Genomic DNA, 18,243 nt, shown 5'->3' with positions numbered 1-18,243 from the left:
CAACGTGTTCCTCACTGTGCAGTATCGCGCGTTCCATCTCTTTTCGTTCACACGAGGTTTAACGAGCGGCTTCGCATCCCTACGAGAAGAGATGGTAGTCGAAGGACGGCAACCCTCGAGACTTGTTCTTAGAGTTAAACAAACGCATGCCATCTTCCTTATGCTCCCGGACGTCATCCATTTCCATACACATCCTTCTTCGTGTAACGACGGCAGGCACCTTCGAAGCGGAGAGCGAAGTCTCGTCTACGTCCCTTACGCCTTCACACCCACTACGGAAAACAATTTCCTCCTACGGAAACGATACGGCAGTTGAGGGAAGCCTTCTTCACAAGTGGTTTCTCGAGCCCCGTCACAGGGCACATTCTAGATGCCTTCACCATGTCATGCTAAAGCGCTTCCCCGACGTACGTGTATGGCTTTCCTGACGGATCTCCTTCTCACGCTTAAAACCATGACCTTTTCCATCTGCTCTCTCTCATACTCTGGGAAACGCTTCTCACGGAACAGGATTCCAATCGCGACAGACATTCTACACTAGTTACTTCCGTGGCACAGGCACGGGGCACATTCCTTGCGATTTCACTCTGCCATTGGAAAAGTCTACCAGTTTCAGGGAAGGTGGTAGTAGACGCACGGTTTCTCTGCAGTGGTGTTTCTGCAGTAGGATTCAACACATACATTTTGTGACTATGGATTCCTCGGGAACCCAGATGGAAGCTCGAAGTCGCGTTCGACACAGACGTGGTTCGCCGAGATTCGTGTATGCCTTTCCTTTGGCGAAGTCACATACTTTCGCAAACCCTTCTATCTTCGTGACACATGGTGTTCGTTGAGAAAAGCCCTCCATCAGAAGTTGTTCCACGAGTGAGGTATACCACCCTTCCTTGCCCTCCGTTTCCTTTCACACTTGGCTTCAAGCCGCTTCGTTCCTTAGCAAAGCAGAAGGGCAGTCGAAGGACCGCACCTCCACAGCGTTGTTTCTTAGACTTAAGTGTATAGCACGTCCCTTACGCTTCCTCCCACTTCCAGACACACACCTCTCTAGGGGACAACGAGTGTGTTGGTGGTCACGTTCGACCCACTTTTCTCTTCACAATTCAGCGTGTGGCATTTTCCTTGTGTTTTCACACAAAGTACCGACAGCGCTTCTATCTTCCCGAAACAAGATCTGAGTTGGGAGAAGCTTTCGACACAAGTTCTTTCCCAAGCAGGGCTATATGGCACAGGAACGTGCGCCTTCACTTTTAACGTTGGGCATTTCCTCCGTCTTCTTCCCTGTAGATGGTAGTGGGAAGACTATTGCTCTACCGTTTTGTTTCTTGAGAGGTGAGTGCAAGACCCTCACACATATGTCTCAAAAGGCTTCGCGCGGAAAGGCGGAGCAAGATGGCGGAGGAGTAGGAGACCTAGATTTCGTCTGGTCTCAGGAATTCAGCTGAATAGGGATCAAACCATTCTGAACACCTACGAACTCAACAGGAGATCGAACAGGAGAGTAGCAACAACTCTCTGAACAGAGAAGCGCCCACTTACTGGAAGGTAGGGCGTGCGGAGAAGTGAATCTGAGGCGATATTCGGGAGGATAGACGGCGGGGGAGGGGCCTCCGCCGGCCGCTTCTGGCAAGTGATAGAGCCGCGGAGCACAGAATCGGAACTTTTAGAAGTTGGCTCGGCGGAGGGACGTCGCTGCAGTGGCTAAGCGGGGGGTGGAATCCTCCCGGGACAGTGTGGTCTCAGGACCCTTGGGGTCACAGGGAGACCGGGGGTGCCTGAGTGCGCCAGAGCTCCCAGGTATCAGAGCAGGGAAGCCGGCTGCAGATACGGAGCAGAGTCGCGGGCTCTCAGCTCGGGTTTGCCATAAACTGTGATCTGTGGCCCAGTCGGGGCACGGCTTCCCCAGCAGGGACCCAACAAGCAGCAGATCCGGGGAGACTCCCCTTCCTTGCCGGGGAGGAGCGGTGCGGGAACGCACTGCAGGGATCTGCTGGGTTTGGAGACTCCGCGCGGGGTCGGGTGCCAGAGATAGCAACGCTCGATCACAGGCCGGGTGAGCACGGAGTGCGGCCGGAGACCGGGGACACGGAAGTGACTGCTTTTCTCTGGGGGCACACTGAGGAGCGGGGCCCCGAGTTCTCAGCTCCTCCGAGTGGAGATTGGGAGGCCACCATTTCTGCCCTGGTCCTCCAAAGCTGTACCGAGAGCTTGCAGGGAACAAAAGCTCCTGAGAGCAAACCGGAGCAGCTTCCTTAGCCCAGACCGACAAGGGCGGGGCCGTTCCGCCTCCGGCAAAGACATTTGGAAACCACAGCAAAAGGCCCCTCCCCCAGAAGATCAACACAAACAGCCAGCAAGCCAAAACCAAGTTGATCGATCAAGGAGAATAGGAGAACTCCTGCGCTAGGGGAATACTGCACATAGATTCATGGCTTTTTTTTTTTTTTTTTTTTAACCATGATTCATTATTTCCTCAAAGTTAATTTTTCTTGACTGTTTTTTTTTATTTTTCTTTTTCCCTTTTTCAAACAACATCTTATAAATCCCTTTTTTAAAAAAAACATTTTTTATTTTTCATTTTTAGAGTCATATTTTATCCCTTCATAGTAGTTACCCTTATTTTTGGCATATATATAGAAGTTGTTCTCTCTTTAAAATTTTGAGGTACAGTTTCTTCTAACAGATCAAAGTATACCCTAAATCACTAGTGTATGGCTTTGTTCTAGTCTCCTGCCTGATCACATTGTCTCCCTTTTTCCTTTTTTTTTTTCTTAAATCTTCTTTCTTTTTTCAAACAACTTATCTTACCAAGTCCTTTTATAAAATCTTTTATAATTTTCATCTTTACAGTCATCTTCCATCCCTTCATTGTATCAACCCTTATTTTGTACATATATGTCTTTCTTCCTTTAAAATTTTAGGAGGCACTTTTATCTGACAGACCAAAATACGCCAAAAATCTAGTGTGTGGCACTGATCTATGCACTAGCCTGATCATATTTGATCATATTCTGCCTTTCTTGTATTGTTTTGTTTTTGTTTTTATCTTTTTTTTTCTTTTTCTCTTTCTTTTTTCTTTCTTTCCCTTTCTTTTCCCCTGGTTTCAGGTCTTTTCTGATTTGTATACAGTATATTTGCTGGGGACGTTGTAAACCTGTTAGCATTTTGTTCTCTCATTCATCTATTCTCCTCTGGACAAAATGACAAGACGAAAGAAATCACGTCAGCAAAAAGAACAAGAGGTAGTCCCGTCAGCCAGGGACCTACTCAATACGGACATTAGTACGCTGTTGGACCTAGAGTTCAGAATCATGACTTTAAAGATAGTAGCTGGGCTTGAAAAAAAGCGTGGTAGTTATTAGAGAAACGCTTTCTGGAGAAATAAAAGAATGAAATCTAACCAAATCGAAATCAAAAAGGCTATTGGTGAGGTGCAAACAAAAATGGGGGCACTAAATGCTAGGATAAATGAGGCAGAAGAGAGAATCAGCGATATAGAAGACCAAACGATGGAAAATAAAGAGGCTGAGAAAAAGAGAGAGAAACAACTACAGGATCACGAGGGCAGAATTCGAGAGATAAGTGATATGATAAGACGAAACAACATTAGAATAATTGGGATCCCAGAAGAAGAAGAGAGAGAGAGAGGGGCAGAAGGTATATTGGAGCAAATTATAGCAGAGGACTTCCCTAATGTGAGGAAGGAAACAGGCATTAAAATCCAGGAGGCACAGAGAACCCCTCTCAAAATCAATAATAATAGGTCAACACCCCGACATCTAGTAGTAAAACTTACGAGTCTCAGAGACAAAGAGAAAATCCTGAAAGCAGCTCGGGAGAAGAGATATGTAACCTACAATGGTAGAGACATTAGATTGGCAACAGAGCTATCCACAGAGACCTGGCAGGCCAGAAAGGACTGGCAAGATATCTTCAGAACACTAAACGAGAAAAATATGCAGCCAAGAATACTATATCCAGCTAGGCTATCATTGAAAATAGAAGGAGAGATAGAAAGCTTCCAGAACAAACAAAAACTAAAGGAATTTGCAAACACGACACCAGCCCTCCAAGAAATATTGAGAGGGGTCCTCTAAGCAAAGAGAGAACCTAAAAGCAGCAAAGAGCAGAAACGAACACAGACAACAGACAGTTAACAGTCACCTTACAGGTAATACAATGGCACTAAATTCATACCTTTCAATAGTTACCCTGAATGTAAATGGGCTCAATGCCCCAATCAAAAGACACAGGCTCTCCGATTGGATTAAAAAACAAGACCCATCAATATGCTGTCTGCAAGAGACTCATTTTAGACCCAAAGACACCCCCAGATTGAAAGTGAGGGGGTGGAAAACCATTTACCATGCTAATGGACACCAAAAGAAAGCTGGGGTGGCGATCCTTATATCAGACAAACTAGATTTTAAAACAAAGACTGTAATAAGAGATGAGGAAGGACACTATATCCTACTTAAAGGGTCTATCCAACAAGAAGATCTAACAATTGTAAATATCTATGCCCCGAACATGGGAGCAGCCAAATATATAAGGCAATTAATAACAAAAGCAAAGAAACACATTGACAACAATACAATAATAGTGGGGGACTTTAACACCCCTCTGACTGAAATGGACAGATCATCTAAGCAAAAGATCAACAAGGAAATAAAGACTTTAAATGACACACTGGACCAGATGGACTTCACAGACATATTCAGAACATTCCATCCCAAAGCAACGGAATACACATTCTTCTCTAGTGCCCATGGAACATTCTCCAGAATTGATCACATCCTAGGTCACAAATCAGGTCTCAACCGCTACCAAAAGATTGGGATCATTCCCTGCATATTTTCAGACCACAATGCTTTGAAACTAGAACTCAACCACAGGAGGAAAGTCGGAAAGAACCCAAATACATGGAGGCTAAAGGGCATCCTACTAAAGAATGAATGGGTCAACCAAGAAATTAAAGAAGAATTAAAAAAATTCGTGGAAACCAATGAAAATGAAAACACAACTGTTCAAAATCTTTGGGATACAGCAAAGGCAGTCCTGAGAGGAAAGTAGATAGCAATACAAGCCTTTCTCAAGAAACAAGAAAGGTCTCAAATACACAGCCTAACCCTACACCTAAAGGAGCTGGAGAAAGAACAGCAAATAAAGCCTAAACCCAGCAGGAGAAGAGAAATCATAAAGATCAGAGCAGAAACCAATGAACTAGAAACCAAAAGAACAGAAGAACAGATCAACGAAACTAGGAGCTGGTTCTTTGAAAGAATTCACAAGATTGATAAACCCCTAGCCAGACTGATCAAAAAGAAAAGAGAAATGACCCAAATCAACAAAATCATGAATGAACGAGGAGAGATCACAACCAACACCAAAGAAATACAAACAATTATAAGAACATATTATGAGCAACTCTATGCCAGCAAATTAGATAACCTGGAAGAAATGGGTGCATTCCTAGAGATGTATCAACGACCAAAATTGAACCAGGAAGAAATAGAAAACCTGAACAGACCTAGAACCACTAAGGAAATTGAAACAGTCATGAAAAATCTCCCAAGAAACAAAAGCCCAGGGCCAGATGGCTTCCCAGGGGAATTCTATCAGACATTTCAAGAAGAATTAATACCTATTCTCCTGAAACTGTTCCAGAAAATAGAAATGGAAGGGAAACTTCCAAACTCATTTTATGAGGCCAGCATTACCTTGATCCCAAAACCAGACAAAGACCCCATCAAAAAAGAGAATTACAGACCAATATCCTTGATGAGCATGGATGCAAAAATTCTCACCAAAATACTAGCCAATAGGATCCAACAGTACATTAAAAGGATTATTCACCACGACCAAGTGGGATTTATCCCTGGGCTGCAAGGCTGGTTCAACATCCGCAAATCAATCAACGTGCTACAATACATTAACAAAAGAAAGAACAAGAATCATACGATCCTCTCAAAAGATGCAGAAAAAGCATTTGACAAAGTACAGCATCCTTTCTTGATCAAAACTCTTCAGAGTAGAGGGATAGAGGGTACAAACCTCAATATCATAAAAGCCATCTATGAAAAACCTACAGCGAATATCATTCTCAATGGGGAAAGGCTGAGAGCTTTTCCCCTAAGGTCAGGAACGCGGCAGGGATGTCCACTCTCACCACTGCTATTCAACATAGTATTAGAAGTCCTAGCCACAGCAATTAGACAACAAAAAGAAATCAGAGGCATCCAAATCGGCAAAGAGGAAGTCAAACTCTCCCTCTTTGCAGATGATATGATACTGTATGTGGAAAACCCAAAAGACTCCACCCCAAAACTGCTAGAACTCATACAGGAATTCAGTCAAGTAGCAGGCTATAAAATCAATGCACAGAAATCAGTGGCATTCCTATACACCAACAACAAGACAGAAGAGAGACAAATCAAGGAGTCGATCCCATTTACAACTGCACCCAAAACCATTAGATACCTAGGAATAAATCTAACCAGAGAGGCAAAGGATCTGTACTCAGAAAACTATAAAATACTCATGAAAGAAATTGAAGAAGACACAAAGAAATGGAAAAACGTTCCATGCTCATGGATTGGGAGAATCAACATTGTGAAGATGTCAATGCTACCTAGAGCAATCTACACATTCAATGCAATCCCCATCAAAATACCATCCACTTTTTTCAAAGAAATGGAACCAATAATCCTAAAATTTGTATGGAACCAGAAGAGACCCAGAATAGCCAGAGGAATACTGAAAAAGAGAAGCAAAGCTGGCGGCATCACAATTCCGGACTTCCAGCACTATGACAAAGCTGTCATCATCAAGACAGTATGGTACTGGCACAAAAACAGACACATCGATCAATGGAACAGAATCGAGAGCCCAGAAATGGACCCTCAACTCTATGGTCAACTTATCTTTGACAAAGCAGGAAAGAATGTCCAATGGAAAAGAGACAGTCTCTTCAACAAATGGTGTTGGGAAAATTGGACAGCCACATGCAGAAGAATGAAACTGGACCATTTCCTTACACCACACACAAAAATAGACTCCAAATGGTTGAAAGACCTAAACGTGAGACAGGAGTCCATCCAAATCCTAAAGGAGAACACAGGTAGCAACCTTTTCGACCTTAGCCGCAGCAACTTCTTCCTAGAAACATCGCCAAAGGCACGGGAAGCCAGGGCAAAAATGAACTATTGGGACTTCATCAAGATAAAAAGCTTTTGCACAGCAAAAGAAACAGTCCACAAAACCAAAAGACAACCGACAGAATGGGAGAAAATATTTGCAAATGACATATCCGATAAAGGGCTAGTATGCAAAATCTATAAAGAACTTATCAAACTCAACACCCAAAGAACAAATAATCCAATCAAGAAATGGGCAGAAGACATGAACAGACATTTCTCCAAAGAGGACATCCAAATGGCCAACAGGCACATGAAAAAGTGCTCAACATCGCTCGGCATCAGGGAAATCCAAATCAAAACCTCAATGAGATACCACCTCACACCCGTCAGAATGGCTAAAATTAACAAGTCAGGGAACGACAGATGTTGGCGGGGATGTGGAGAAAGGGGAACCCTCCTACACTGTTGGTGGGAATGCAAGCTGGTGCAACCCCTCTGGAAAACAGTATGGACGTTCCTCAAACAGTTGAAATTAGAGCTACCGTTCGATCCAGCAATTGCACTACTGGGTATTTACCACAAAGATACAAATGTAGGGACCCGAAGGGGTACGTGTACCCCAATGTTTATAGCAGCAATGTCCACCACAGCCAAACTGTGGAAAGAGCCAAGATGCCCATCGACAGATGAATGGATAAAGAAGAGGTGGTATATATACACAATGGAATATTATGCAGCCATCAAAAGGAATGAGATCTTGCCATTTGCAACGACGTGGATGGAACTGGAGGGTGTTATGCTGAGTGAAATAAGTCAATCAGAGAAAGACATGTATCCCATGACCTCACTGATATGAGGAATTCTTAATCTCAGGAAAGAAACTGTTACTGGAGTGGTTGGGGGTGGGAGGGATGGGGTGGCTGGGTGATAGACATTGGGGAGGGTAGGTGCTACGGTGAGCGCTGTGAATTGGGCAAGACTGTTGAATCACAGTTCTGTACTTCTGAAACAAATAACGCAACATATTTTAAGAAAAAAGAAAAAGAAGAAGATAACAGGAGAGGAAGAAAAGGGGAGTATGTCAGAGGGGGAGACGAACCATGAGAGACGTTGGACTCTGAAAAACAAACTGAGGGTTCTAGAGGGGAGGGGGGTAGGGGGATGGGTTAGCCTGGTGATGGGTATTGAGGAGGGCACGTTCTGCATGGAGCACTGGGTGTTATGAACAAACAATGAATCATGGAACACTGCACCCAAAACTAATGATGTAATATCTGGTGATTAACATAACAATAACAAATTAAAAAAAAAAGGCTTCGCGCTTCGCGAACCAAGGTGTTAGCACGAAGTCATGTTTGACGTGGCCTCGTTTCTCTGAGTTCAGTGGAAGGCTCTGCTGAGGCTAGCTCACGTACATTTGAAGGCCGTTCCAACTTCATGACCCAAGACTTTGATGGAGAGAAACCCTCCACACAACGTGTTCCTCACTGTGGTGTATCTCGCTTTCCGTCCCTTTTCTCTCGCCCTAAGCTTTACCACGGTGCTTCCATCCGTAGGGAAAGAGCTGGTCGTCGACGGACGGCAACCCTCTAGATTTGTCCTTAGAGTTAAACACCCGTAGGCAATCTTCCCTATGCTTCCTCACATCATACATTTCCATACTCATCCTTCTTCATGGAACGACAGGAGGCACATTCGAAACGGACAGCTCACTCTAGGGCACGTCCCTCGTGCCTTCACGCCCACGACGGAAAACACTTTTATCTTCCTGAAACAATATGATAAGCTGAGGGAAGACTTCTTCACAAGGGGTTTGTCAAGCACCGTCACAGGGCACATTCTTTATGCCTTCACACGTTCGTGCCAGAATGCCACTCATACGTAGGCGTACGGTTTTCCAGGGTTTCCTTCTCAGACTTAAAGGCATGACCTTTTCCCTCTGCTCTCTCTCGTACTCATGAAAACATTTCGCACGGAACAAGATTTGAACCGGGAGAGACAATCTCCACTCCTTATTTCCGTGGCGCAGGCATGGGGCACATGCCTTGCGCTGTCACACTTACCTTGGAATAGACTACCATTTTCAGGGAAGATGTTGGTAGAAACACGGTTTCTCTGCAGTGGTGTTTCTTCAGACCGACCTTCACGCCGCCTCTTTAGGGTTCCACACGTACATGTTGTGACTAGGTTTTCCCCGTGAAGCCAGATGGAAGCTCGAAGTCGCGGTTGGACACAGACTTGTTTCGCACAGTGTAGTCTGTGGCTTTCCTTTGGCGAACTCACGTACGTTTGAAAACCCTTCTAGCGTCGTGAGCCGTGGTGTTCATTGAGAGAAGCCCTCCATACAAAGTGGTTCCACGAGTAAGGTATAGCAGGCTTTTCCTCTGCTTCCGTTCACACTCGGCGTCAAGCCGCTTCGATCCTTAGGAAAGGAGGCGGGGAGTCGAAGGACCGCTCCTCCACAGCATTGTTTCTTCGACTTAAGTGTACAGCTCGTTCCTTACGCTTCCTCCCATTTCCAGACACACACCTCTCTAGGGGACAACTTGTTAGTTGGTGGTCGCATTCGACCCACATTTTCCTTCACCATTCAGCCTATGGCATTGTCCTTACGCTTTCACACGAAGTCCTGAAAACGCTTCTCTCTTCCCGAAGCAAGATCTGGGTTGACAGAAGCTTGAGACACAACTCCTCTCTCAAAGAGTGGTAGACGGCCCAGCATTTGTGCCTTCACTTTGAACGTCGGAAAGTTCTTCCAACTTCTTCCCCGGAGGCGGTAGTGGAAAGACTAGTTCCCTACAGTTTGGTTTCGTGAGAGGTGAGTGTAAGACGCCTACCTAATATAGCAACGCACATGTCTCCAAAGGCTTCTTTCTTCAAGCACCACGATGTTAGCACGAAAGCCTGTTTGCCATGGCCTTGTTTCTCAGAATTCAGTGTCAGGCTACTACTACTACTGAGGCTAGCCCACGTACATTGCAAGACCCATCCACCTCCATGACACAGGACTTAATGGAGAGAAACCCTCCGCACAACGTGTTCCTCACTGTGCAGTATCGCGCGTTCCATCTCTTTTCGTTCACACGAGGTTTAACGAGCGGCTTCGCATCCCTACGAGAAGAGATGGTAGTCGAAGGACGGCAACCCTCGAGACTTGTTCTTAGAGTTAAACAAACGCATGCCATCTTCCTTATGCTCCCGGACGTCATCCATTTCCATACACATCCTTCTTCGTGTAACGACGGCAGGCACCTTCGAAGCGGAGAGCGAAGTCTCGTCTACGTCCCTTATGCCTTCACACCCACTACGGAAAACAATTTCCTCCTATGGAAACGATACGGCAGTTGAGGGAAGCCTTCTTCACAAGTGGTTTCTCGAGCCCCGTCACAGGGCACATTCTAGATGCCTTCACCATGTCATGCTAAAGCGCTTCCCCGACGTACGTGTATGGCTTTCCTGACGGATCTCCTTCTCACGCTTCAAACCATGACCTTTTCCATCTGCTCTCTCTCATACTCTGGGAAACGCTTCTCACGGAACAGGATTCCAATCGCGACAGACATTCTACACTAGTTACTTCCGTGGCACAGGCACGGGGCACATTCCTTGCGATTTCACTCTGCCATTGGAAAAGTCTACCAGTTTCAGGGAAGGTGTTAGTAGACGCACGGTTTCTCTGCAGTGGTGTTTCTGCAGTAGGATTCAACACATACATTTTGTGACTATGGATTCCTCGGGAACCCAGATGGAAGCTCGAAGTCGCGTTCGACACAGACGTGGTTCGCCGAGATTCGTGTATGCCTTTCCTTTGGCGAAGTCACATACTTTCGCAAACCCTTCTATCTTCGTGACACATGGTGTTCGTTGAGAAAAGCCCTCCATCAGAAGTTGTTCCACGAGTGAGGTATACCACCCTTCCTTGCCCTCCGTTTCCTTTCACACTTGGCTTCAAGCCGCTTCGTTCCTTAGCAAAGCAGAAGGGCAGTCGAAGGACCGCACCTCCACAGCGTTGTTTCTTAGACTTAAGTGTATAGCACGTCCCTTACGCTTCCTCCCACTTCCAGACACACACCTCTCTAGGGGACAACGAGTGTGTTGGTGGTCACGTTCGACCCACATTTCTCTTCACAATTCAGGGTGTGGCATTTTCCTTGTGTTTTCACACAAAGTACCGACAGCGCTTCTATCTTCCCGAAACAAGATCTGAGTTGGGAGAAGCTTTCGACACAAGTTCTTTCCCAAGCAGGGCTATATGGCACAGGAACGTGCGCCTTCACTTTTAACGTTGGGCATTTCCTCCGTCTTCTTCCCTGTAGATGGTAGTGGGAAGACTATTGCTCTACCGTTTTGTTTCTTGAGAGGTGAGTGCAAGACCCTCACACATATGTCTCAAAAGGCTTCGCGCGGAAAGGCGGAGCAAGATGGCGGAGGAGTAGGAGACCTAGATTTCGTCTGGTCTCAGGAATTCAGCTGAATAGGGATCAAACCATTCTGAACACCTACGAACTCAACAGGAGATCGAACAGGAGAGTAGCAACAACTCTCTGAACAGAGAAGCGCCCACTTACTGGAAGGTAGGGCGTGCGGAGAAGTGAATCTGAGGCGATATTCGGGAGGATAGACGGCGGGGGAGGGGCCTCCGCCGGCCGCTTCTGGCAAGTGATAGAGCCGCGGAGCACAGAATCGGAACTTTTAGAAGTTGGCTCGGCGGAGGGACGTCGCTGCAGTGGCTAAGCGGGGGGTGGAATCCTCCCGGGACAGTGTGGTCTCAGGACCCTTGGGGTCACAGGGAGACCGGGGGTGCCTGAGTGCGCCAGAGCTCCCAGGTATCAGAGCAGGGAAGCCGGCTGCAGATACGGAGCAGAGTCGCGGGCTCTCAGCTCGGGTTTGCCATAAACTGTGATCTGTGGCCCAGTCGGGGCACGGCTTCCCCAGCAGGGACCCAACAAGCAGCAGATCCGGGGAGACTCCCCTTCCTTGCCGGGGAGGAGCGGTGCGGGAACGCACTGCAGGGATCTGCTGGGTTTGGAGACTCCGCGCGGGGTCGGGTGCCAGAGATAGCAACGCTCGATCACAGGCCGGGTGAGCACGGAGTGCGGCCGGAGACCGGGGACACGGAAGTGACTGCTTTTCTCTGGGGGCACACTGAGGAGCGGGGCCCCGAGTTCTCAGCTCCTCCGAGTGGAGATTGGGAGGCCACCATTTCTGCCCTGGTCCTCCAAAGCTGTACCGAGAGCTTGCAGGGAACAAAAGCTCCTGAGAGCAAACCGGAGCAGCTTCCTTAGCCCAGACCGACAAGGGCGGGGCCGTTCCGCCTCCGGCAAAGACATTTGGAAACCACAGCAAAAGGCCCCTCCCCCAGAAGATCAACACAAACAGCCAGCAAGCCAAAACCAAGTTGATCGATCAAGGAGAATAGGAGAACTCCTGCGCTAGGGGAATACTGCACATAGATTCATGGCTTTTTTTTTTTTTTTTTTTTAACCATGATTCATTATTTCCTCAAAGTTAATTTTTCTTGACTTTTTTTTTATTTTTCTTTTTCCCTTTTTCAAACAACATCTTATAAATCCCTTTTTTAAAAAAAACATTTTTTATTTTTCATTTTTAGAGTCATATTTTATCCCTTCATAGTAGTTACCCTTATTTTTGGCATATATATAGAAGTTGTTCTCTCTTTAAAATTTTGAGGTACAGTTTCTTCTAACAGATCAAAGTATACCCTAAATCACTAGTGTATGGCTTTGTTCTAGTCTCCTGCCTGATCACATTGTCTCCCCTTTTCCTTTTTTTTTTTCTTAAATCTTCTTTCTTTTTTCAAACAACTTATCTTACCAAGTCCTTTTATAAAATCTTTTATAATTTTCATCTTTACAGTCATCTTCCATCCCTTCATTGTATCAACCCTTATTTTGTACATATATGTCTTTCTTCCTTTAAAATTTTAGGAGGCACTTTTATCTGACAGACCAAAATACGCCAAAAATCTAGTGTGTGGCACTGATCTATGCACTAGCCTGATCATATTTGATCATATTCTGCCTTTCTTGTATTGTTTTGTTTTTGTTTTTATCTTTTTTTTTTCTTTTTCTCTTTCTTTTTTCTTTCTTTCCCTTTCTTTTCCCCTGGTTTCAGGTCTTTTCTGATTTGTATACAGTATATTTGCTGGGGACGTTGTAAACCTGTTAGCATTTTGTTCTCTCATTCATCTATTCTCCTCTGGACAAAATGACAAGACGAAAGAAATCACGTCAGCAAAAAGAACAAGAGGTAGTCCCGTCAGCCAGGGACCTACTCAATACGGACATTAGTACGCTGTCGGACCTAGAGTTCAGAATCATGACTTTAAAGATAGTAGCTGGGCTTGAAAAAAAGCGTGGTAGTTATTAGAGAAACGCTTTCTGGAGAAATAAAAGAATGAAATCTAACCAAATCGAAATCAAAAAGGCTATTGGTGAGGTGCAAACAAAAATGGGGGCACTAAATGCTAGGATAAATGAGGCAGAAGAGAGAATCAGCGATATAGAAGACCAAACGATGGAAAATAAAGAGGCTGAGAAAAAGAGAGAGAAACAACTACAGGATCACGAGGGCAGAATTCGAGAGATAAGTGATATGATAAGACGAAACAACATTAGAATAATTGGGATCCCAGAAGAAGAAGAGAGAGAGAGAGGGGCAGAAGGTATATTGGAGCAAATTATAGCAGAGAACTTCCCTAATGTGAGGAAGGAAACAGGCATTAAAATCCAGGAGGCACAGAGAACCCCTCTCAAAATCAATAATAATAGGTCAACACCCCGACATCTAGTAGTAAAACTTACGAGTCTCAGAGACAAAGAGAAAATCCTGAAAGCAGCTCGGGAGAAGAGATATGTAACCTACAATGGTAGAGACATTAGATTGGCAACAGAGCTATCCACAGAGACCTGGCAGGCCAGAAAGGACTGGCAAGATATCTTCAGAACACTAAACGAGAAAAATATGCAGCCAAGAATACTATATCCAGCTAGGCTATCATTGAAAATAGAAGGAGAGATAGAAAGCTTCCAGAACAAACAAAAACTAAAGGAATTTGCAAACACGACACCAGCCCTCCAAGAAATATTGAGAGGGGTCCTCTAAGCAAAGAGAGAACCTAAAAGCAGCAAAGAGCAGAAACGAACACAGACAACAGACAGTTAACAGTCACCTTACAGGTAATACAATGGCACTAAATTCATACCTTTCAATAGTTACCCTGAATGTAAATGGGCTCAATGCCCCAATCAAAAGACACAGGCTCTCCGATTGGATTAAAAAACAAGACCCATCAATATGCTGTCTGCAAGAGACTCATTTTAGACCCAAAGACACCCCCAGATTGAAAGTGAGGGGGTGGAAAACCATTTACCATGCTAATGGACACCAAAAGAAAGCTGGGGTGGCGATCCTTATATCAGACAAACTAGATTTTAAAACAAAGACTGTAATAAGAGATGAGGAAGGACACTATATCCTACTTAAAGGGTCTATCCAACAAGAAGATCTAACAATTGTAAATATCTATGCCCCGAACATGGGAGCAGCCAAATATATAAGGCAATTAATAACAAAAGCAAAGAAACACATTGACAACAATACAATAATAGTGGGGGACTTTAACACCCCTCTGACTGAAATGGACAGATCATCTAAGCAAAAGATCAACAAGGAAATAAAGACTTTAAATGACACACTGGACCAGATGGACTTCACAGACATATTCAGAACATTCCATCCCAAAGCAACGGAATACACATTCTTCTCTAGTGCCCATGGAACATTCTCCAGAATTGATCACATCCTAGGTCACAAATCAGGTCTCAACCGCTACCAAAAGATTGGGATCATTCCCTGCATATTTTCAGACCACAATGCTTTGAAACTAGAACTCAACCACAGGAGGAAAGTCGGAAAGAACCCAAATACATGGAGGCTAAAGGGCATCCTACTAAAGAATGAATGGGTCAACCAAGAAATTAAAGAAGAATTAAAAAAATTCGTGGAAACCAATGAAAATGAAAACACAACTGTTCAAAATCTTTGGGATACAGCAAAGGCAGTCCTGAGAGGAAAGTAGATAGCAATACAAGCCTTTCTCAAGAAACAAGAAAGGTCTCAAATACACAGCCTAACCCTACACCTAAAGGAGCTGGAGAAAGAACAGCAAATAAAGCCTAAACCCAGCAGGAGAAGAGAAATCATAAAGATCAGAGCAGAAACCAATGAACTAGAAACCAAAAGAACAGAAGAACAGATCAACGAAACTAGGAGCTGGTTCTTTGAAAGAATTCACAAGATTGATAAACCCCTAGCCAGACTGATCAAAAAGAAAAGAGAAATGACCCAAATCAACAAAATCATGAATGAACGAGGAGAGATCACAACCAACACCAAAGAAATACAAACAATTATAAGAACATATTATGAGCAACTCTATGCCAGCAAATTAGATAACCTGGAAGAAATGGGTGCATTCCTAGAGATGTATCAACGACCAAAATTGAACCAGGAAGAAATAGAAAACCTGAACAGACCTAGAACCACTAAGGAAATTGAAACAGTCATGAAAAATCTCCCAAGAAACAAAAGCCCAGGGCCAGATGGCTTCCCAGGGGAATTCTATCAGACATTTCAAGAAGAATTAATACCTATTCTCCTGAAACTGTTCCAGAAAATAGAAATGGAAGGGAAACTTCCAAACTCATTTTATGAGGCCAGCATTACCTTGATCCCAAAACCAGACAAAGACCCCATCAAAAAAGAGAATTACAGACCAATATCCTTGATGAGCATGGATGCAAAAATTCTCACCAAAATACTAGCCAATAGGATCCAACAGTACATTAAAAGGATTATTCACCACGACCAAGTGGGATTTATCCCTGGGCTGCAAGGCTGGTTCAACATCCGCAAATCAATCAACGTGCTACAATACGTTAACAAAAGAAAGAACAAGAATCATATGATCCTCTCAATAGATGCAGAAAAAGCATTTGACAAAGTACAGCATCCTTTCTTGATCAAAACTCTTCAGAGTAGAGGGATAGAGGGTACAAACCTCAATATCATAAAAGCCATCTATGAAAAACCTACAGCGAATATCATTCTCAATGGGGAAAGGCTGAGAGCTTTTCCCCTAAGGTCAGGAACGCGGCAGGGATGTCCACTCTCACCACTGCTATTCAACATAGTATTAGAAGTCCTAGCCACAGCAATTAGACAACAAAAAGAAATCAGAGGCATCCAAATCGGCAAAGAGGAAGTCAAACTCTCCCTCTTTGCAGATGATATGATACTGTATGTGGAAAACCCAAAAGACTCCACCCCAAAACTGCTAGAACTCATACAGGAATTCAGTCAAGTAGCAGGATATAAAATCAATGCACAGAAATCAGTGGCATTCCTATACACCAACAACAAGACAGAAGAGAGACAAATCAAGGAGTCGATCCCATTTACAACTGCACCCAAAACCATTAGATACCTAGGAATAAATCTAACCAGAGAGGCAAAGGATCTGTACTCAGAAAACTATAAAATACTCATGAAAGAAATTGAAGAAGACACAAAGAAATGGAAAAACGTTCCATGCTCATGGATTGGGAGAATCAACATTGTGAAGATGTCAATGCTACCTAGAGCAATCTACACATTCAATGCAATCCCCATCAAAATACCATCCACTTTTTTCAAAGAAATGGAACCAATAATCCTAAAATTTGTATGGAACCAGAAGAGACCCAGAATAGCCAGAGGAATACTGAAAAAGAGAAGCAAAGCTGGCGGCATCACAATTCCGGACTTCCAGCACTATGACAAAGCTGTCATCATCAAGACAGTATGGTACTGGCACAAAAACAGACACATCGATCAATGGAACAGATTCGAGAGCCCAGAAATGGACCCTCAACTCTATGGTCAACTTATCTTTGACAAAGCAGGAAAGAATGTCCAATGGAAAAGAGACAGTCTCTTCAACAAATGGTGTTGGGAAAATTGGACAGCCACATGCAGAAGAATGAAACTGGACCATTTCCTTACACCACACACAAAAATAGACTCCAAATGGTTGAAAGACCTAAACGTGAGACAGGAGTCCATCCAAATCCTAAAGGAGAACACAGGTAGCAACCTTTTCGACCTTAGCCGCAGCAACTTCTTCCTAGAAACATCGCCAAAGGCACGGGAAGCCAGGGCAAAAATGAACTATTGGGATTTCATCAAGATAAAAAGCTTTTGCACAGCAAAAGAAACAGTCCACAAAACCAAAAGACAACCGACAGAATGGGAGAAAATATTTCCAAATGACATATCCGATAAAGGGCTAGTATGCAAAATCTATAAAGAACTTATCAAACTCAACACCCAAAGAACAAATAATCCAATCAAGAAATGGGCAGAAGACATGAACAGACATTTCTCCAAAGAGGACATCCAAATGGCCAACAGGCACATGAAAAAGTGCTCAACATCGCTCGGCATCAGGGAAATCCAAATCAAAACCTCAATGAGATACCACCTCACACCCGTCAGAATGGCTAAAATTAACAAGTCAGGGAACGACAGATGTTGGCGGGGATGTGGAGAAAGGGGAACCCTCCTACACTGTTGGTGGGAATGCAAGCTGGTGCAACCCCTCTGGAAAACAGTATGGACGTTCCTCAAACAGTTGAAATTAGAGCTACCGTTCGATCCAGCAATTGCACTACTGGGTATTTACCACAAAGATACAAATGTAGGGACCCGAAGGGGTACGTGTACCCCAATGTTTATAGCAGCAATGTCCACCACAGCCAAACTGTGGAAAGAGCCAAGATGCCCATCGACAGATGAATGGATAAAGAAGAGGTGGTATATATACACAATGGAATATTATGCAGCCATCAAAAGGAATGAGATCTTGCCATTTGCAACGACGTGGATGGAACTGGAGGGTGTTATGCTGAGTGAAATAAGTCAATCAGAGAAAGACATGTATCCCATGACCTCACTGATATGAGGAATTCTTAATCTCAGGAAAGAAACTGTTACTGGAGTGGTTGGGGGTGGGAGGGATGGGGTGGCTGGGTGATAGACATTGGGG

This window comes from Eumetopias jubatus, unplaced genomic scaffold (genome assembly GCF_037043125.1).
Source record: "Eumetopias jubatus isolate StellerSeaLion01/CBP00866 unplaced genomic scaffold, mEumJub1_p1.0 scaffold_9, whole genome shotgun sequence".
NCBI classification, from domain to species: Eukaryota; Metazoa; Chordata; class Mammalia; order Carnivora; family Otariidae; genus Eumetopias; species Eumetopias jubatus.
Note: the sequence above shows the minus strand (reverse complement) of the source record.